This window comes from Monodelphis domestica, chromosome 5 (assembly GCF_027887165.1).
Source record: "Monodelphis domestica isolate mMonDom1 chromosome 5, mMonDom1.pri, whole genome shotgun sequence".
Classification (NCBI taxonomy): domain Eukaryota; kingdom Metazoa; phylum Chordata; class Mammalia; order Didelphimorphia; family Didelphidae; genus Monodelphis; species Monodelphis domestica.
This window is the reverse complement of record NC_077231.1, coordinates 216914884-216938393: the sequence shown is the minus strand read 5'-3', so window position 1 is coordinate 216938393 and position 23510 is coordinate 216914884. Positions and strand designations below refer to the sequence as shown.

The 23510-nt window shown below is 38.1% G+C and overlaps 1 protein-coding gene across 1 annotated transcript in view; it reads right to left on the bottom strand.

Moving 5' to 3' along the window:
- MGAM (maltase-glucoamylase) overlaps positions 1-4780 on the bottom strand; it is a 159232-nt gene extending 154452 nt beyond the window's left edge. The window contains exon 1 of the mRNA XM_056799810.1: positions 4689-4780. The gene's annotated coding sequence lies outside the window, so the exon portion shown is untranslated. The remainder of the gene's footprint in view (positions 1-4688) is intronic.
- Positions 4781-23510: the final 18730 nt, after the last annotated feature.

Below are 23510 nucleotides of genomic sequence, written 5' to 3'. Positions count from 1 at the left end.
AGATCAATGAGCACTTATGTAGCAATCACAAGTCAGGAAATATGGGGAAACATTTGAGTAAGATACAATAATATCCCACTTTCTCAACATTCAACCACCACCCATGACCCCAGTCTTCTCTAACAGGAACAACCCAGAAGCAAAGAGAGAAGACCTCAAAAGCAAAAAGTTGGCCCAAAGTCAGAATTGATTTTATTTCTAGGACTGACTCTAGAGCTATCTTTAATCTAGAAAGAAATAGAACCAAATGTACAATGAAGTTTATTGATTTAACTGTATCTTCAACCTTGATTTTATCTTCTAAACTCTCAGTCCTATATTTCCAAATCTCTATAAGGTTGTCAGGACATAACTTCTCATGGTTTTCCATCTACCTATCTGACTGCTTCTTCTCTGACTCCGCTGGCTTCTCCTCCAAATCATGCCTCTAAGCATGGGTATCCCACAAGCTTCTATCCTGAGCCCTCTTCACTTCTCTATCTCTGACATAACTCCAGTGGTGAAACATATCACTCTACTTCCTGATAGAGAAATGACAAACTCAAGATGAAGAATAAGACAAGCATTATCAAATGTGCCCAATGTGGGAAATTTATTTTGCTTGACTACAGATATTTGTTACAAAGATTTCATTTTTATTTTTTATTTTCCACCAAGGAGAAAAGTCAGGAGGAGGTAAGAAGGAGGATTAGAATAGCCAAAGAGGAAAGAAAAAGAAAAGAAAGAAAAATGTCATTCAACCATTTTTTTAAATGAATGAAATGACAGAAAGGGTGGAAAGAATTACAGACAAGCAAGAGAGTTCTGAAAGTTACTTGATGAATACAGTAAATATTTTAAAAGAAAGGCAATCTATACATAATAGATTAACACTTCCATTTGTAAGTCACATTTTCTGTTTTGCTACACATATGGAAATTAAGAATATTTTTAAATTTTCTATCTTATCCAGCTTCATATAGTCCTTTGTAATAGTGGACACTCAAATATCTGTAAAACTTAAGTTAACTAGTTTCATTACCCCCTTCGAACCTTACCTTAGGAGAGTAGATTAGATAACATGAAAACATTTTACATTCATGTAACAGTTAATAGTTTATGAAATCATTTCACATTATTTAAATTAAAGAAAATGCATTACCTCTTCTTTGCCACTGTACCCTGAGGTCCATGGCACAGCCTCTTACCATCTGGACTTTCTGCTAAACTTTCTTAAATGTGTTCTCTAATAGAATGTGAGATCCGTAAGGGCAGGCACTGTCTTGTTTTTCTATTTGCATCACTCACACTTAGTACATAGGTCTTTTTTTTTATTCATTTATTTATTATTTCTTAGAGACTCATAACTGAAGTTATATTAATAACTAAAAAGAACAGAATCTGGGAACAGAATCTAACTTTTTTACCTCCCAATTCAGCTCTCTTTCCACTCTGAGGTTTAATCTCTTATTTTTGCTGTCATTGTTATCAATGCCATTTTATTGTTATTACTTAGAAGTCAAAACACCGAGATGTGGAATCCAACAGAAAGGAAGAGAGAAAAAGAATGAAGTAGCATCTGTAGGTTGGAGCTATTTAGTAGAGGAACAAGGAACCATTAGTATCTTCTGAAGATTTCACTCCATTACAGCAAAGTGACCTAATTGATATGTATAATGGATACCTGGAGCTTTCAAGAAAAGGTTAAATTATTTTCATAGTTATCTTTTAGAAATCAAGAAGTCCTACACATTTGAAAGATTTTGAGGTTGTTACAATTATTTGCTGTGTCTCTGATGAAAGATTCGGAGTACAAATTTATTAGAGAAAAAATACCTCTTCTTCTTAGTGTAGATGGTTCTTTTTTGTTCACATACAAAACAAAACAAATTATTCTAAAGATGTAAATATTAAGCATTGAGCATGTTTAGATTAAGAAGGTCTGTTTATAATTCCATCCAGTACTGGTGAGATTCATAAAAACTATTCATGATACAAAACAGGCTTCACCCTTTTTTTTTTATCCTAGGTAAATTAATTTCCACCTAATTTTTATTGTTGAAATTCAAAATATAACAATAATAATTGAATATAATATCTGTAATAAACAACATTCCTTTTTCGAGTCGATCATCACTTAGGATTCAAAATTAATATTCCCTTTTATCAAAATTGATTGTGAATGTTCATTTGTAATGCTGATCTGTAATGAGATTTTACATATTTCATTTTTGAAAAGTGACTTTTCACATAAAGACACTGCAAAACATTGATATCTGTACAAGAGCAGATGATTTTAATTGAGCATCTACATCACTTGGAAGGTATTTATAGAATTCTATTAGATTCTGCTATTGTTATTATATTGCAGATTATTCACTTCCAGGTGAAATGTAGGTAGAAGATCCTCAATTCCATTGTCAAATGGATTTTGAAATAGGGCAATTTCTTTTTCACTTGTACCAAAGTCTGAAAAACATTCCTGGAACTATGGTTTGAGCTCAGAAATTATATCTGCTTTAAATTTATATGGGTTTGGAGATCTCACTTCCACTTTTAAGTTTTGATATCACTAAATGTATATAAAGCAGCTTGGAATTTCCTGGAAATCAAAAAATATTAGTTCTCATTGAATTGACGTTATTGCTGTTTATGTCACATACAAATGCCATTTTGCCTATTAATTTTAGGCTGAATTCAGTAAGAGATATTATCAAGTCTGTAGCAAAAGCTAATATTAAAAGCCATTCAGTGTTCAATAAATGAATGAGTGATGAATGAATGATTTTTTTAATTAAAAAAATTTCAGTATCAATTTTGATCTCAAAAAACTTAGAAAACTTTTTTCTTTTCTTTTCTTATTTTGATATCATGGGAATACACACGTAATAATTTTTTTAAAGATTTCAGTAAAGAACTATACAGGGCATGCAAAACCCTGTTGAGTTTTAACTGTGTCACTGAGAAACTATGAGAGTGTCAAATAAAGTCTCTCCACACTGCTTTTGTAGCCCAAAAACAGCCAGGGATTATTTGTAAAAGAATAAGCATGACTATATTCCAGTAAAATTTTATTTTAAAATGTAAAATCCACTCTTTGCTCAAAGACCATATAAAAACAGGCTATATTTGGCTCCTGAGCCATTTGTTTGCTGACTCCTATGATAGGAGCTAAGACTTAAAGATGTAGAAAAAGTGGTGATCTTCATATTAGTAGAAGGAGTTTCCTCAAATGAGAGTTCTCCACACAAACAAAATCATAAATGCAATCCTTCTCCCTTTTACAACTAAGGAAACTGAGGTATAGAGCTTAACTTGTCCAAAGTCACATAGCTGGCAATTTAAACAATTTACAGAGACAGGGTTAGGACCTTGGTCTTCTGACTCTAGTGATGTAGGGGATTCCTGGTCTCCCTACAAATACATCATCTTGAAGAAAGAGAAGAAATTAAGGATTATATGCATCAGAAAATTCTCATGTAGGAGGAAACTGAAGCAGATTTAAGAGAAGCCCTACACATAGATGTAGTGTTGGAAGAGACCTCAGAGACCTTCTAGTCTAACCTCCTTATTTAATAGATGGCAAATTCCATTTCAGAGGAATTAAATGACATATTGTCTAAGGCAGGGTTTGAGCACAGTTTTTCCTGATTGCAAATGATAGGCAGAGCCCTCAGAGCATCTCTTTTTAAAAAGTTACCAAGAATTTCATTTATCATTTAACTGCTCTACAAAATTCTTACCACATTTGTTCCTCTCACTATATACCCCACACCCCCAATCTACAGCATCTCTCTGTGTGTCTCAATCTGTCTGTCTGTCTGTCTGTCTCTCTCTCTCTCTCACACACACACACACACACACACAATTTACAAATATTTATTAAGCACCCACTATTTTCCAGGCCCTGATCTAGGCCAGGAATACAAGTACAAAAAATAGGAATGATCCCTATTCAAACGAAGCCTGCCTCTGCACTTCTTCCTTTCTCATTCTCCCATTTATAAATCTGAGACATCTCCCCACCTTTCCTTCTTCCGGGTTCCACTTCTCTTCCTTCTCTTCTAGCTTGGGCTCAGCACTAGGGCATCTTTATGCTATAGGCATCTTTCTCTCTTTAAATAAAGGTCAGAGACTCCAAGGATAACTTCCCCAAATCTGACATCCTCTGAGTCCTTCATCAAACTACCCCATCCCCACCTCCTTCCCATGTCCTATTTTTTTAAACCCTTATTTTCTACCCTAGTAGCCACTCTAAGACAGAAAGGCAGGGGCTAAGGAAAGGGGATTAGGTGACTTGTCCAGGATCACACAGTGTCTAAGGCTAGATTTGCATTTGAATCCAGATCCTCCTGACTCCAGCTCTGGCTCTCTATCCATCATGTCATCTAACTGCCCTATCCCCATGTCCTATCATAAAGGCTTCTCTAAATCCTCTCATTTTGCTCCTACAATGTAAAATAGACTTCTTTCCTTTTCTAAAGAGATTTCCTAAGTCTGGAATCTACCAATCTACTAAACCACCATTTTTCCACCCTCTTTCAGGATCCACTGCTTCATACTGCCTGGCTAACCTTATCATAATCTAAATGATAATGTCTCCGAGATGAAGGGGAGTCATGGGACAGCAGGAATTTTTTTTTCCTAATATACCAGCAAGATTTCTACAATTAAAGACAAATATGGGAAAACCCAGCTTTTGCACATACCTCAAGGCATTCCTTCCCTTCTTCTCTGAAAGCTTTCTAGCTTGATCAAAAGTAAAAGCAAAAGTGTATCACAGAGTTTATAAGCCTGACCTGGACCCAGGATGCAGCAAACTGATTGGATTGTAAACCTTCCAGGCAAAGGAAATGCAAATTCAAAAAACTGGGACTGCCTCATCTCAATCCAGGGCAGGATATCTAGTTAATTAGTGATTATTGTCCCTGATAGTGACACCCACATACCCAAGTACAACTAAACACACACTTAGAAATCCTGTCAATTCAATCCCAGAGGTTCATGATAAAAAATGCCATCTGCCTTCAGAGAAGGAAGTGATAGTCTGAATGCAGACCAAGACATACTATATCTCATTTCTTTCTCTCCTCCTTCCTTCCTTCCTTCCTTCCTTCCTTCCTTCCTTCCTTCCTTCCTTCCTTCCTTCCTTCCTTCCTTCCTTCCTTCCTTCCTTCCTTCCTTCCTCCTTCCTTCCTTCCTTCCTTTTTCTTCTACTTCCCTTTTTCCTTCTCCTTTCCCTCTTCTCTCCCTCCCCCTTTCCTTCTTCCTCCTCCTCCTCCTTTTCCTCCTTCTTCCTTTTTTTAATTTGAAATTTCTTCTACAAAATGACTGTATGGGAAAATGTTTGCACAAGTAAATCTATATCAGATTGCTTAGCACCTCCAGGAAAGGGGAAGGGAGAAGGAGGAGTGAGAGAATTTGGAACTAATTTTTTTTTTTTAATGTAGGCAGTAAATCTGGTCTTAGACACTTTCCAGCTGTGTGACTGTGGGCACTTAACTCCCATTGCCTAGCCCTTATCCCTCTTCTGCCTTGGAACCAATACACAGTATTGATTCAAGACGGAAGGTATGGGTTTTAAAAATTTTTTTAAATAAAATAAAATGTGGTCAGTAAGGTGGCCTAGTGGCTAGAGAGCCAGGCCAGGAGATAAGGGGTCCTAGACAAGGGGGGCCTCAGACAATTCCTAGCTGTGTGATCCTGGGCAAGTCACTTAACTCCAATTATTTAACCCATACAGTATGCTTTTTACTATACTATTTCACATTGCCTTCTCTCTGTACAGCCTCATTCTTTAAGGTTCAGTTCAATCTCACCATCTTCACAAAGTCCTTCTTCATTACTCTAGCCTATATTAACATCTCATTTGCCCATGTTCTTTGTTCTTCATTTGCTTCAAGTATAATAAGGTTTTTTGTTGTGTTTAAGTTGTGTCTGACTCTTCCCAACCCCATTTGAGGTTTTCTCAGCAAAGATATTGGAGTGATTTGCCATTTCCTTCTCCAGATCATTTTAAAGATGGGGCTGAAGCAAACAGTTAAGTGACTTGCCAAGGGTACCAGTTATTAAGAGTCTGAGGTCAGATTTGTACTCAGGAAGATAAACAAACCATCCTGACTTCAGGTCTGGCACTCTATCCACTATGCTACCTAATTGTGCAACTTGCATTTTTCTCTAATTGCTTCAAATATCTTAGTTGCCCAAATGGATTATAAACTTGCCTGAGGTCAAAGACACTATCTTATAAATCAGCATTCCCTGTTTCCTTATATAGTGCTAGGAACTCACTAAAATCAGATCACTGATTTGTGTCTTCCTTTCCCCACTGATGAACTCAACTGCATTCCAATTCATAATATGAACCTAGAACTGATTATTATACTGTGTCAAGAAGGACTAGTTTATTGTCAACTTTAGTTTTCACTAGAAGAGATTCCCGTTGTAGAGTTGTTTCAGCTAGGTAGATGATAAAATTTCAAGAATTGCTATGTAGTACAGTGGAGAGAGTACTGGACCCAGAGTCAGGAGGACTCATCTTCCTGAGTTTGAATCTGGCCTCTGCCATTGTGTAACCATAGGATCCTGAGCAAGTAGCTTAACCCTATTTTCCTCAGTTTCCTAATCTGTAAAAATGAGCTGGAAAAGGAAATGGTAAGCCAATCCAGTATCTCTGCCAAGAAAACCCCAAATGGGGTTACAAAAAATTTGGCTGAACAACAAAAAGATGTGATCTCCTTTCCTAGAAGGTTCCTCTAAATTCTCTTGTAGCTTTACCCATTTGGACCCAGATTAAGGAGGTAGACCTAGAGGAATATCTTTTTTTCTGAAATCGCAATTCCAGTCCTTTACTCTTCTCCCTTTATACTACTTCTTGCACCTTACTGTCCAACATTCTTTGTCCTAGGGACTCTAGTCTCCTTGTTGTTCCACTCCATCTTTAGGCTCCAGGCCATTTTCTCTGACTGTCCTCCATTCCTGGAATGGATGCCCCACTTCCTCATCTCTTAATAGCTTTCCTGACTTCCTGTAAGTCCCACCTAAAATCTCATCTTCCACAGAAATCCTTTTTTTGGTTGTTGTTGTTTGTTGAGTCATTTTTCAATCTTATTACACTCATTTTGACACTATTTGGAGTTTCTTGGCAAATATATTAGAGAAGTTCAACATTTTCTCCTCTAGCTCATTTTATAGATGAGGAAACTGAGGCAAACAGAGTCACACAGTAAGTAATGCCTTGTGGTCAGATTTGAACTCAAGTCCTCCTGACTCTAGACTCAGCTGACTATCCACTGAGCCACCTACTTGCCCTTAAGGTTTAGCATAGTGCCTGTCACAGAGTAGATGATTCATTAATGTTTCTCTATTAACTGATTAAATCTTAGTTACTATTATTATTAAATGTCATTTCAAATTCCCTTATATTCCTTTGTTCTTAGATAATAGATCACTTAGAAATTCAAATGATTAAACTATTCCTTTTCTGATTACAAACATAGAAAATTGGGGGCAGCTGGGTAGCTCAGTGGATTGATAGCCAGGCCTAGAGATGGGAGGCTCTGGGTTCAAATCCAGCCTCAGCCACTTCCTAGCTGTGTGACCCTGGGCAAGTCACTTGACCCCCATTGCCTAGCCCTTACCACTCTTCTGCCTTGGAACCAATACACAGTATTGACTCCAAGACGGAAGGTAAGGGTTTAAAAAAAACAAAACATACAAAATCATTTATTAGGTACCTATTAGATGCCAAAAATTTTGGTAGGAACTACTGGGATTACAATTCCACAAACATTTCTTAAGTACCTACAGTGTGTTAGGTACTGTAACTCTAGGGTTACAAAGTAAGGCAAAAACAGTTTCTGCCCTCAAGGAGCTCACAGTCTAATGGGGAGATATGTGAACAGCTATAAACAAATAGACAAACAGACAAACAGGCAGACAGGCAGGCAAGCAGACGGACAAACAGACGGACAGACAGATGGACAAATGGATGGAAAGATAGATAGATAGATAGATAGATAGATAGATAGATAGATAGATAGATAGATAGATAGATAGATAGATAGATGGATGGATGGATAGATGGATAGATAGATGGATAGATAGATAGATAGATAGATAGATAGATAGATAGATAGATAGATAGATAGATGGATAGATAGTATTATAATTAAAATAGTTGTTTGTAATAAACTGTTATAATTAAAATAGTGGAAGATATAAATTGCAGTAGATATGAGTGGATGAATAAATTATGACTGCAAAGATATGTTTTTTATATTAAAAATAAAGTGGTCACCAGGGAAATATTCCCAATTATGAAATATACCCAAGTCAACTGGGTTTTATAGAGATTTTAATTAATACAAATGAGGAATTAAGAAAGAGAGAAAAAGGAAATAATGAGAAAAAGGGCTATACCAGCCTAGGTCGGCATGAGCCAGCCTAGGAAGAGAGGGATCAGTCAGTCTTTTATCACTCACCACAAGATCTGCCCAAGCAAGGATTCAGAGGGACAGTCTCCTCAGAGGGAGTTCCAGCCAGAGTCAGTCTCCCTCAGACTGTCTTCAAGAAACTGTCTCAAGAACCTATTCCAAGAGCCTCCTTTAGGAGGCTGTTCTTAATCACAGATTTTCATCTCCTTATAAAGGGAATTTTCTCCTATGTCACCTCCCCTAAGTTCTCCCATCTACCAATCACAGTAGACGTTTTTCAAAGGACAGACCATTCTTAGTTTACACCTAAGAAGACTAATCTTTTGAGTAATTCACACCTGAGTAGACTAGAATCTCTGAGTAAGTTCTCACCTCTTTGCTCCTTGTAAGTTCACAAGTTGCCTGACCTTTATAGGTACTTAGCACCCTTTTGTATTAGTCCTAAAATAGGCACAGCTTAAGAACTTTTTGCCTTATTATAAGTATAGGTTTAAGTACTTTCATTGTTCAGCAAAGAGTTTACAACTTTATCTTTCCCTAAGGCATGCTTAAGTATGGTGAAGTAGAGTTCTCACATTCCTGATCAAGTACCTTCACTGCCCAAATGGGGAATGGTCCCAATGGGGAATGGTCTTAACCCAACCTTATGAAGTAGGGTCTGGAAATTTTTTTAAGGTTTACAATCCTAACCTTAAGAAGTAGGGTCTGAGATTTTTTAAGGTTCACAATAGAATGAAGTGGAGATAATCTCAGAGGGAAAGTACAAACATTAAGGAAGACCCATTAAGACTTCTTGTAGAAGATAAGATTTTAGTGGAATTTGGAGTAAGTCAGGGAAGTCAAACAGAGGTGAAGAGGAAAAGAACTCTCTGGGGGATCCCCAGTGCAAATGAAATGAGTTGGGCGACGAGATGTATTTTGAAGGGAACAACAATGAAACCAGAGCCACTGGATCATAAAGAAAGTGAATGGAATTGACCTCAAAAAACTTACATTCTATATCAAGGAGATAACATGGACACATAAAAAAAAACAAAACTACAAGATAAATTCAGGAGGAGTCACTAGCAGGTAGGAAAGAGAAGCTAATCTTGACCTGAGATTTGAAGGAAATTGGAGATGATACAAGGTATAGGTGAAGAAAGGGCTTATTCTTGGTCCCTGACTCATTAACCCATTTTTTAAATATAAAGACCATGAGAATCCAACAAACAGCATTATGAGCTTAAATTTTTAGACTCAAAACAAATTTTGGCAAATATCATCCCCTAAACCCATAACCCCTAGAAATACCAACTCCTAATTTCATTGCAAGTAAGTCTTAGGAAAACAAACCTAGCAGAGTTATACCAATAACAAATCCCAAAATGAAGTGCTTTCTCTGGCAACTGAGAAGGCAGGGACTATTTTGATTTGTCCCTGCATTCCTATTATGTTGCAAAGAGTATAGTGTTATCATTCCCTCTGAGATTTTCTCCAATTAATCCATATATGCCTTTGTAGAAAGCTATTCATATATTGTCTCTCATGTTAGACTGTTTGCTCCTTGAGGGTGGGGACTCTTCAGTTATTGACTTTGTACTCTGAATCATGCATTTGATACTTTTTTCTTTAATTAAATTGAACTAATAGATCAAGATCAATGTGGAAGAGATTCTCTAGTGGAATATTCCTATCCCTGAAGGAAAGAAATATGTCTTTCAGTCTCTATATTATCTTTTTCCTCCACTCCTGATATACCCCCTTATAGTTTCATCTGCAATTCATCTCCCACTATTTCTACAACCAGCAAACTTTTCATTGTATTTTTTTTTTACCTCGAGTTGGTCTTTTTCTTTCTCCAGTTCCAGCAATGATCCCTTTGTTTACCCCCATGAAATGGCCTGGTTGGGAAAGAAGAAAATAGCTGATCTGGATTTGGAGTAATTTTAGGTAACCAGAACTGTTTAGTGGAGGATGAGAGCAGAAGTAGCCTATAGCTAATATTACAGTATTTCCTTTGCTTGAGTAACATCCTTCACTGAGTGATTTACAATAAATATATTTCTTCCCCTACCATTCCCTTCACATATGTGGATGGGAAATTGCAAGCTTCTGGAGAGGTATGAAGTTATAGTTTTAGCTAATGGATATGTTAGAGGCCACTGAATAACTCATCCTTGAACAGAAATAAATTCATTTGGAGACTTCTTGTCTTTGGCAAATGCTCCTTCAACCCCAATTTGACTCATACAATCTGAAAAATTAGAGTTCTGAGATAATGTGGAGAGAGACCCAAAGATGTCCCTGTGGAACTCCTGATATTATTAGGAATTTCCCCTTATATCAAACTAACATCTCATTTCTCTGCAACTTTCACCCCTATCTTCTACTTTTACTTTCTGGTACAATGCAAAGTAAATCTAATCCTTCTTCAAGCAGGCAGGAAACACCTGAAGATATCTCTCATGTCTTTCCCCAAGCCTTCTCCTTTTCACAGAAATCTCTCCAGTTTGTTATCTTCATCTGACATTTTCTCCATTCTCTTCCTATCAACATCCTAAGACATCCTCCTCAGAATAGTCCATTCTGCTTTAACTCAAACATAAAACCAAGCAATGAAATCTACATGGGAAAAATAGTTAGGAATATAATATCCAAAAATGACATCAGGGATGTGGGGGGGGGGGATATAATAAAAATGGGCTTTTTTGTTGTTTTTTTTCAGTTATCTGTCATGTCTGCTTCTTTGCAACTCCATATGGATTTATTTTGGTAAAGATTCTTGAGTGTTCTGCCATTTTCTTCTCCAGCTCATTTTAGAGATAAGAAATGGAGGCAAACAGGATTAAGTAACTTCCCAGGATCAAAAGGGAGTTTCTGAAGCTAAATTTTAACTCAGGTCTTCCTGACTCCAGCCACTTTTATACATGTTAAATGGTTAAATGTTGTTCAGTTGTTTAGTCATATCTGACTTTGTCATCCCTTGGTCCATGGAGTTTTATTGGCAAAGATGCTGGAATAGTTTGCCATTTCCTTCTTTAGTGGATTAAGACAAACTTTCAGAGTCATACAACTATAAAGTCTGTCTCTAAGGCTGGGATTGTACTTTTTCCTAACCTCTGGTCCAGCACTCTCCACCAAGTCATCTAGCTGCATTTTAAAAGGTTAAAAAGATAAATACAAAAATAAATAGTGGGCTGCTGATCAGCTAGCACTGTGGTTCCTACAGAGCGCAGACTGGAAGAATGGAGAAGCTTTGGATAAGAAGTCACAACCTCACTGGGCTACAATTCCTATTCAGGCAAGATGAGAATGAGGATAGCAAGAAATGGTCCTTTCTCTGATCACAGCTCTTACTGTTACACCACAAGGTAACACACAAAAATAAGGCACTTTTCAATGAAAAAAAGTGCGATTTGCTTGTGGAGGGTGGGTGTCAAGAGTGGCAGCCTGAGTAAAAGAAAGTTTTCTCAATGTTTCTCAGAGGAAAAAAAAATGTATTATGCTCAAATTCTTCTTTAAGCATTGGGACAAATTTGCATTTTCAAAATAAGCATTATAACAAAATTGACTGTATTCATTTCCTGAATATTCTTCCCTAAAAAGTGGGGCTCAGAACTCAACCCAGTACTTCAGATATGCTCTACTCTACCTAGGACAGAATTCAGCAGGACCTTCACCTCCCTTGCTTTGAACACTGTTCCAGTTAATGAAGACCAAACACATGGAAGCATTGCTTTTTAGACTTGACAGATCTCCCATGAAAGCCAAGAACCAAGTATTATGGGTAAGTGTCCATTCTATGCTATGGATAAGTAAACTTTTTGGGTTAACTACGGAATATGTTTTCATTTCATTACAATCTTAAGCCTGAACTAAGTGACCAGCCTGAAATGACTGAGTCACATTGGGCCTTTTTCAAAAGTGTAGGACTTTTTAGTTATCCCCATACTCTGGTTTCTCTTCAGATTGTATAAATCTTTCGCCTTATCCCAAATGAATTTAACCATTACATATAGCCCATGAATCATGGGAGCCATTTAAAATTTTTTTGCTTCCCGATTCTATCATTCAACAAGTTTGCTAGCCCTTCCAGTTTCCCGTATAAATATACCCTTTCTGCTTCCTTCAAGTCATCAATAAAATTGTCAAATGTAATAGAGCCAAGAAGAGAAGAGGCCTAGAACCTCCCACTAAATACTTCCCTCAAGGTTGGCCAGGACCCATTAAATCAATTCTTATTTTCTTTTAAACAAGAAGTGTTTTTTAACATGTGTTTTTAACAAATACTTAAGAAATGCAGACTGGGTGACATACTATTTTTTTAAAAAGATAAAAATAATAAAAATGATAAAAAAATAAAAAAGATAAAAATCAATAGTCCCAGCCTTCAAGGAGCCTGAAGGATATAATAAGTACATAGAAAATTAAATATGAAGTAATTTGAGGAGGGAAAGAGAGGGAGGGAGGGAGGAAGGAAAGGAAGGAGAGAAAAGGGGGGGAAGAGAGAAAGAGAGGTAGGAGAGGAAGGGAGAGGGAGTGGGAGAAAGTGGGGAAGAGAGAGAGACAGAGAGAAAGAGAGACAGAGACAGAGAGACAGGGAGGATGTTGTGAGGTGAGGGGACACTCGTAGATGGTGCCAGTGGGGAAATCAGTAGCAGAGGATCAGGATGTGGTGTATGAGCTGAGCCAGGAAGCAAAAAAAAGGAAATAAATGAGGTTAGTCTGTCCTGATCAATCTTAATGAAACCATGACCTGTAGTGGGTGAGCATTGCTTCCCTTTTCATGATTCATAGGTACACTGAGAGAATCTGAAAGGCAGAAAAACCTGAAGGTCCAAGACCAATCATCAACAATATGAGTAGACCTAAAAAGACAACACCATTCATTTAATAATTAAGATCTAAGGATTAGATTAGTGAACAAATTACTTTGGAGAAATGTAAAACTCATTCTATTGCCTCTCTCCCCACTTCCATTCCTAAAGAGAAATGTTCCAAGTTCCAAATGTCACCTTTAAATATATATCTATATAGTATATACTTTTACAGATATATTATATGGATGTAATTTAATCTAAGTGACAATAGGAACAATGTCATCTGGATCCTCCATCGTGTCATTTAAATTAGTTCTTTCCTTAAAAGTTAAAGAATTTTGTTGTTCAGTCATGTACACACACACATATACATGAATATTAGGATTTAAGCAAATGTTTAAAACACTATTTTCTGCATTTGAAAACATGTTTCTCCTTTCTCATATGGCAATTCCCAACTCAAACCATTGGCATTGTATTTTCTACCTTCCTTCATTTTAAAAAATTCTCTTACCTTGTCTTAGAATCAATACAAATATCAATTTCAAAGCAGAAGAGCAATAAGGGCGAGACATTTGCGATTAAGTGACTTGCCCAGGGTTACACAACTACAAAGTATCTGAGGACAAATTTGAACCCAAGAACTCCCATCTCCAGGCCTAGCTTTTTTTACTAAGCCATCTAACTGCCTCTTTCCTTCCTTGTTTTCTTGCTTCTTTTCTTCCTTGCTTGGTTGCTTCCCTCATTCTCTTTTTTCCTTCCTTCTTTCCTTCCTTCCTACAAGGTACACACATATAATGATCACCAACTTCATAACTTGTGCCCTCCCTTCAGAAATACTTGGTATATAACATCTTTTATTATCTATGCACATGTTGCCTCCCATAAAAGAAAAGTTTCTTGAGGTTAGAGACTATTTCGGGTTTTTTGTATCTCCCATGCCTGATTCAGTAGTTGATATTTAATAAAAACTAGTTTAGTTGAATTGTCTTTGGAAAAAGTAAAGGAGGTTGGGGAATGTCATCTGGAAAGTTACAAAACTGATGAAAAGAGATAATCAGACAACACAGCACAGTTCACCTGACTTGCTTTGGTTCTCCCTTTTTATTCTTTGTAAATCTAAGTATTTGATCCTACAAAGGAGTAACATCCATGCTCTTCTTTCTCAAAGATGATTTGGCCTAATAAAAATGAAATATCTAGAGAACCAGCTTTGAATTTTTTTTTTAATGATGTGATGTTGGGCAGGTCAATGGAAGGACAGAATGGAGGTTGGCAAGGCCAGTGCCAACACAAACAAATCAGTAGCCTCCCAATAAGATCAGAGATGAACTAGAGACTTGTAGCCTACAGGATCTCTATCCAGCTAGCAAGAATGAGCAGCTCATGTCCATGTGAGCATGTGGAAACTCCAGGATGGTTGTAAATCTGATGACAAGTAAGGGTGTGGAAGCAACCAGTAACAGAGTGTCTTAGACCATGTATATCCTGGGGTTCAAGGTCTCTAGCACTCTATCCTGAGATGCCATAACCAGTCCAGAAAATCAATCACTGTGAACCTTATAGATTCAGAGAGGCCCAACCCTAGGAGGAAAAGATTAGGGCAATAATCCAGGAAACTCCAAAAGGCCAAGCCCAGGCAACCAGTCCTACCAAAAACACAGCAAGAGACAGAGCCTGGGCACAGCACAAACTTGTAATTCAGGAACCAAAGCTAGAGACATGAGAAAACTAAATAGGATACAGACCATTATCAAACATTATTCCAATATTTCCCCAAAAGAAAGAAGGTAACAATTCTATAATAATTGCAAGAAGAGATTCAAAGGAAAAAAATGTTTTCTACAAGGATTGTATGAATAGCCAGGAGGAATGAAGCAAGAGATTTTTTGAAAATGAAATGTAATCTCCAGTTAAAGAAGTAAAAGGAGAAAAATTAGCTTATGAGAGAAAGTAGTAAACCTAACCTGAGTAAGATTTGATAAAATATGAGAGACCAAACAAAAATCAATAACTCTACCAAAATCTTGAAATATAATATAATTTTTAAAATATAAAATACATGTCCCAAAAGCCTTAGTATAATTTTCAGTTTCTAATAACTTAAAATTACACTAAGACTTTTAGGATATTGTATAATTTTTGTAAAATTCAATAGCAAGAAATAAAAGGATTTTTTTAAATAGAAGAAAATATAAGATATCTGATATTAAAATAAAATAATTGACAATAAAAATAGGTCAAAGAAAGTTACTTTAAGGATCACTGAGGATAGCAAGGTGACTCAGTGGATAGAGAACCAGGCCTGGCAACAGGAGGTCTTGGGTTCAGATATGGCCTCAACCACTTCCTAGCTGTGTGACCCTGGGCAAGTCATTTAACCCTTTAGTGTTCTTCTGCCTTGTATAGATACTTAGCATCAATTCCAGGACAGAAAGGATCTTTGAAAAATTAAAAAAAAAAACTGAACTCCCTAAAAAACATGATTTTTTTCAAAAAAGCCTATATATAGATGTATAGATATATAGATATAGATAATATTATACAGATAATACTACTAATATTAAATATAGACAATAATAATAGATGGACAAAAATATAGATAATATTTCAAGAAATGAGAAATGAAAACTGTCCAAATTTATTAGAACCCTAGAGAGGAGTAATCATAGAAAAATCTACCCAAAATACCTGAGGAGGAGGAGGTGTTTCAGGAATATCATAACTAAAAGGTAGAACTATCATGTCAAAGAAAAACTCCTTGCAGTGTCCAATATAAATATGCTCAAGTTCTAGAGGATAGTCAAGATCATACAAAATGTGATAATTTCTACCAAAATCTTGAGATCTTGAAATATAATTTTTAAAATATAAAATACATGTCCCAAAAGCCTTAGTATAATTTTCAGTTTCTAATAACTTAAAATTACACTAAGATTTTTAGGATATTGTATAATTTTTATAAAATTCAAGATTTAAAAAAAATTTTTGAGAGAAATTTCAAGAAAAGAAGCTAACTCCCCAAATCAAGAAAGTGAACACTTTTAAAGAAGACATCATAAGGAAGCCTGCAGAAACCACACACTGCATCAGGAGATCCAGAATGAACTTTGGATATAATTAATTGAACTGAAGGGATTGAATACATTTATTCTGAATGTAAACTCTTATGCCAAAGGGGATTTCCCCCTAATTGACTTTTTTTCAATGAACCTACAAATCATTGGTTTTGCTCTCTCTTTTATTTCCCTCTTATCTCCAACTATTGTAACTTTCTCCTAGAAAGTGCAATATTGTATTCTAGTAAAGACATACTTAGAGATATAAGCTAGTTAATGTGAAATGATTCATTGGGGAGACTAGACATGTAAATCTGGGAAATTTCAACATACTCCTCTCCTAATAGTATCACAGGGGGATTTGTAAAGAGAGAATTAACTCTACCTTTGTCTATTTTTAATTAATCAATCAAGAACTTAAAGTACCCCTACTTAACATTTAGTAAGTCACTAAGATAGTTTACAACTTACTTACTAGAAAAAGTTTACACCTCCAAAGGCCACAAGCACTATCCCACCCTCCTTCCCCCACCTCAATGCTAGGCAAATTGGGAAACTGTGATTGGTTCCTGTGAAGTGGGGGAGCGACAGGAAGTGACATGGAAAAGGGGTTATAAAAGGCAAGACCAGAAAAAAAAAAAAGATTCATTCTTTCTTTGGCTCTTTGGCCAGGAGACTCTCCAGGAGGAGGATTCTTTCTGCAAAATCCTGCATTGGAGACTTGCTAGGTGAGTAACTGGAGCGGTAGGAAGAGGCATGCATTGGTGGAATGCTTGCTGAAGACACCACTAGGATTCCTGGCTTAAGAGACTACATCAACTCCAAGTGGAGATCAGGACTTGAGGGAGCCCATGCTGGGTGGTGAGCTGGACTTCTTTGGACAGAAATTAAAGGGTATCTAGCTAGACGATACTTTATACTTCCTTCTTACATTTCTCTCTTTTACTATATCTCTATTAAACTAAATTGTTGAGAGGCTAACAAACTCATGACTTAAGAGTTAATTTTATAAACAGCAACCACAATCATATTTTAATTTTTACAATATTCTCTCTCTATATATATATACATATATTTACAAATGGAAAATATGTTGTTTAGTCATGCCCTACTCTTCATGACCCCATTTGAGGTCTTCTCAGTGTCAACATGGAAATCTAGAGATCCCCAGTTTATTTAGTTTGAGTGTAGAAACCCCAGGTTTTGACCTTGTCACAGGAGAGGTTTCCCCTTGAGGAAAGGTCCCTCTTCCCCAGACAGTGAACTTCCTGGTAGTCTGGGTGGGAACAGCTAATCCCATCCAATATTGAACATCCCTTTTGTCCCAATGGTTTCTCCCCCTAGGCTAAGGTCCATGACCAAGGTGACCCAGCCCTGGGCTGAGTCTTTCCCTTTTGTGTCCATTGTAGGGCCCCAGCCCCTCACTATTATTCCTGTCTGGAACTCTTCATTTTCCTTTCTTACCATTGTAAAGTCAATCAACTGTCCCTCTAATCCTAAACCCCCAGGTCACCTAGAGTAGTATATAGGTTCCCCAAGTTCTTTTGTTCCTCGGAGTCCATCCTGAGTCAGTGGCACTCCCAGGGGCTGATGACCAGGGTGTCTTGACTCTGCAGTCTTGGAAAGCAGCTCTGTTGTCCTATTAGTAGCGCTAACCCCTTTTCCCTTGATTAAAGAGTGATTTTTGACTATTTAATAGTTCTGTGTTTGTTCTAGTTGACATCAACAAAGATACTGGAGTGGTTTGCCATTTCCTTCTCCAGCTCATCTTACAGATGAGGGAACTGGGGCAAACAGGGTCAAGCAACAATTCCATTGTTCAATTGTTTTTCAGATATGTCAGATTTTTCATAACTCTATTTGGATATTTCTTAGCAGAGATAATGGAATTGTTGGCCACTTACTTTTCCAACTCATTTTAAAGATAAGGAAACTGAGGCAAATAGGATTAAGTGACTTGCTCAGTGTCACACAGCTAGGAAATGTTAGACCAGATTTGAAGTCAGAAAGATGAGCCTTCCTAACTCCAGGTCAAGCACTTTCCACTGAGCCATCTAGCTACCCCACAACCAAGAATATAACTCCCTACAAAGTTGACAAACTTACAGGGGGGGGGGGGAACTTTGGTATAGAGGATTTTTAAAGGAATTATGATGAAAAAAATCAGATCTGAGTAGAAACTTTGAAATGCAAATATAGGAGTCTCATTTCATCTCTCAGGTCTTCTGATTCCTCCCTCCTGAAAAAACAAACATCCCTCACTTGATCCTTCTGTCCTCCTAAGTATCAGTATCAGTAACTATCATCCAATATCTCTTTATTCCTTCTATTATCTTTGAATAGATGGTGCCTTGTGCTTTTCTTAATCCCTTACAAACCAGCTTCTAATCTCATTGGAAACTGCTCTCTCACTTCAGTCTTTGATACTGGAGATGGGGGGAGGGGGAAGGAAAGAAGAGGGGGGGCAGTGCTGCCTGTCCCAAGTGTCTCTCCATTCCAATCCATTCTCCATTCACTCCAGTTAACTAAAGTGATTTTCCTAAAGCCCTGGGCTGATTGTATCATCACCTTACTCAATAAACATTAGTGGCTTCCTATTGCCTCTGGGATCAAATGCTGTTTGGCATAAAAGCCCTGCATAACCTAGCCCCCTCTTACATTTCCAGTCTTCTTACACCTTACCTATGATTGTATTTTCCAATTCCATGACACTGGTCTGCTGTCTGCCCCAAGAATAAGACTTCTATCCCTCATTTCCAGGATTTTTCTTTGGTTATCCTCTCTACCTGGAATGTTCACTCTCCTCCACTCTGACCACTGACCTTCCTGGCTTCCTTTAGGGGCCAAACTAAAATCCTAGCCTCTACAGACAGCCTTCTCCAACCCTTCTTAATTCTGGTTAATTATCTCCTATTTATACTATACACAGCATATATTTGTTTACATATTACCTCCCTTTCTAAATTGTAATTCCCTGAAGATAAAGACTATCTTTTGCCTCTTTCTGTGTCCTAGCACTTAATATATTGCCTGGCATATAGTTGCTGTTCTTTGCCTTTCTTTTTTAAGAGGATCAATGTTTTAAAAAATGGTGATTTAAATGTTAGCAGATAATGTCTGAAAGTTATGTTAATAGCTAATTCCCCCTGCAAAAACCTTGCTCTCTGAAAATAAATAATAGCTTAACAAAAATGTGAAATTACAGCACTCAAATCAAAAAGTTAATACCTAGAATAAAAGGGCATCTCATTACCAACATCATTAAAAATTAACTGTTACTAATATGTAATATTTCACATGCCAAGATTCTGGTTTAAAATTATGAATTCTGGACCTCCTTTTGCCTCCTGCTGTCTAGTCTCATCCAAATCACCAGCTCCTGAAATTTCAGCTTGGGGGGGGGGGGGAATTAGCTATTAACACAGAACAATATTAAAAAAAAATCACAAATCCAATAAAGGCAAAACCTCACAGAGATCTAAGAAGAAATCCAGAACTTAAGTTCTTGAGCTGCTTTGAGAAGCTATTTCACAAAGATTTCCAACCATATGGCATTTCAAGTCATGAAGAAACGTTCTCTATTTTAATTGACTTAAAGCAGTTACCCTGAACTTCAATTGAACACTCCAGCTCAGCTTTCCATTCAAAGTTTTCAGTCTCTGAACTACACTATCTTCACCATTACTTCTAGTAGATACTGCTTCACTCACATACACACACACACACACACACACACACACACACACACACACACACACACACACACACACACACACACACACCCCAAAAACCTAGCCAAGCTCAGAGCTTGCAGTCAGGTTGAACTAGATTCCTTGGGAGCAGATTTGGTTGATAATCGACACTCTTTCAAATACTCTCAGATACCTGGTCCATATTTTATAGACATGAATTGGGCAGCTGTCCCACTAGGGGGACACGCTGGGGAATTCATGAAATAGCGATTGCCCATTTGGCTCCTGATTAAAGAGAGGTTCCTTGCTTACCTAGCCGAAACCACCCCAATTCCTCACTGAATTCAATAGGTTCTTGTGTGTACCTCATGTCTGGCCAAAGGCTTAGGCAGCCATGACTTCCAGTCCAGGTGGCCCCTCCAAAAAGTTAAACTGAAAAAACACAAAACTATTAACTAAACAAAAAAAGCAAGTCTTTAATCATGAAAGGGATAAGTCCAGTATTTGGCCAGGTGCCAAAACTTTTACAGGGTCTACACCCTGGGACTCTGGGGACAATATTCCTGGGAGTGACACTGTGCTAAGTGACAGTTCTGGGGAGCCATGAAAATTGGGGAGTTTATATACCCTTTTGTGGGAACTGAGGATGGGAGAGTATAGTTGATTGGCTTTACAATGGCTACAAAGAAAATGGGGAATCCTAGCTAGACAGAGAGGCTGGTGCTTTACTGGTAGTCTCTCAGTGACGGAGAATGACGATTGTCTTTGTGCATTATCATCTATTGATGTACCCTCATGTGGCTTTGGAGTCCAAAGGCTGAGGCTCAGAGTGTGTGGCACATGGGGCCTGGGACGCCAGTTGTTACGGGAGGTGCGGTTGTGGCCTGGTGTCGGCATTCACGCGCAGCAGCAAGATGTCGACGTTGCTCATCTTCAAAGGTGGCGGCGGCATGGTGAATGTGGGTTCGCCAGCTGCTTCTGTCAGAGGCAGCGAGTTCTAGTTGCTTTGGTGTAATGCCAGCCCACTTCAAGTTGGACTTTAGCTGATCCTTGAATCTTTTCTTTGGTTGGCCTTGTTTCCTGAGTCCAGCTGACAGCTCACCATAGAATACCTGTCTTGGTATTCGCTGTGGGTCCATGCGGATGATGTTTCCAGACCATCATAGCTGGGCTTTGAGGACCAGGACTTCGATGCTGGTGGAGTTGGCTCTGTCAAGGACTTCCTGGTTGGTGATTTGGTCCTGCCATCGGATCCTCATGATTGACCAGAGGGAGCGTTGTTGGAATTGCTCCAGCTGTTTCATGTGCTTCCAGTACAGTGTCCATGTCTCGCAACCATACAGGAGCGAGCTGAGGACCACTGCGTTGTACACTTTGAGCTTCGTCGCAGTGCTTACACCTCTGTGTTGGAGGACTTTGGAGCGCAGCCGTCCGAGTGCCTGGCTGGCCTTTTGGATCTTGGCATTAATCTCGTGGTCTAGGGACCCATCGTTGGCGATGGTGCTGCCCAGGTACTTGAAAGTGTTGACATTGGAAAGCTGAGTGTCATCGATTGTAATGCATGGCTGGTTCATTGGCCTCCCTGGTGTAGGTTGGAATAGCACTTCTGTTTTGCTGAGGCAGATAGTCAAGCCAAACAGTTTTGTTGCGGTAGAGAACCTGTCCACAATGGTTTGGAGATGATTTTCTTGGTGGGCCATGAGAGCAAAGTCATCTGCAAAGAGAGCTTCCTGGATGAGTCTCTCTGTTGTCTTTGTTTTTATGGTGAGGCGGTGAAGGTCAAATACTGAGCCATCCAGTCGGTATTTGATGTAGACGCCCAGGTCTAGATCCATCACAGCATGTCGTAATACTTGGTTGAAAAATAGGTTGAATAGTACCGGAGCAAGGACACAGCCTTGTTTCACGCCATTGGAGATGTTGAAGCGATCAGAAGTCTCTCCACCAGATAGGACTTCCCCTGTCATGTCGACATGAAAGAGCTGGATCAGTTTGATGAATTTTGCCGGGCAACCGAGCTTGCTGTGGATCACCCACAATGCGTCCCTGTTCACTGTGTCGAATGCCTTTGTCAGGTCTATGAAGACAATGTAGAGACTCAGGTTCTGCTCAGGGCATTTTTCCTGCATTTGCCTCACCGTGAAGACTATGTGCTGCGATCTGGTCAGAAGTCACATTGTGATTCAGGCAGATTCTGCTCTGAAACAGATGACTGGTGCTTTACAATGGACATAAAAGGGAAGTACCCTGCCAAAGGGCTGGGCTACCTTGGTGAAGGACCTTGGTCTAAGGGGAGAAACCATTGGGACAAAAGAGATACTTAACACCTGATGGGATTAGCCATCACTACTTAAACTACTTTAAGGTCTATTTTTAGTCTGAGATTAGTGAAGTTGTTTTTTTTACCCCCTCAGAGGGAAACTCATGTGATAAGGTCAAACTTGAGATTTTCACCTTCAAGCTAACCAAATGGAGGTGGAGGGGATTGTCTTCAGATCTCACTAGGCTACAAGTTTGGGGATTCTAGATTCCATGTTAACACTCTCTCTATAAAAAAAAAATGTTTCTTTACTTCAAATAGGAAAGCTACGTGGTGCAGTGGATAGAGTACCTGGCCTGGAGTCAGGAAGACTCGTCTTCCTGAGTTCTAATATGTCCTCAGACACTTATTTACTGTGTGATGCTTAATTCTATTTGCCTTGGTTTCCTCATCTCTAAAATGAGATTATTATTATCTTTGCCAAAAAATGCCAAAGGGGGTCACAAAGAGTTAGACAGGACCAAAAATGACTGAGCAACAACAACTGAAAGCCAAATCAATTGGCTCTGATAAGAAATCATACTATAATATAAGACAATATAGTACAATGGCAAAAGCTTTTCGACACAGTGAACAGGGACGCATTGTGGGTGATCCACAGCAAGCTCGGTTGCCCGGCAAAATTCATCAAGATTTAGAACTGAAAGGGATATTAGGGGGCATTTAATCTGAGAAAACTATCTTGCCAAGAAGTTAGTGATGGGCCCAGGTATTCTGACCTTGGACAAGTCACTTAACCTCTGCTGCGGTCAGGGTCTAGCCCCACTCGTGACTCCAGGGTTCCCGACAGGTGGTGAACGATCAGTCAAAATAAATAACAAACTGAAGAAAAATTAAATCATTACAGTCATGGGACTGCTTTGCATCTGACAGCTGCTCCTTCATTCCCAGGCTTGATTTTTATTTTTATACCCATTTTCTTGGCATGCAGATTGCATTACCTAACACACATGTTCAAAGAGAGATAATTGGAAAAGTGATACATTAACTTTTAAATCACTTGATTAACATTCTATATTTTTGTATTGTGATCACAGACAGAATACAAGATAAATGATTTCATCACAGGTGGCTTAATTTTCTCATTACCCTGTGAGAAGTTTTGAACTTACAAACAATCAAGGAAAATTACTTATTGCTTTTAATAAAATGGAATAATTAATCAACAGTTCTTAAAAGACAATTCAACAATCATATCACAATTCAAATTTAGACAGGTCATT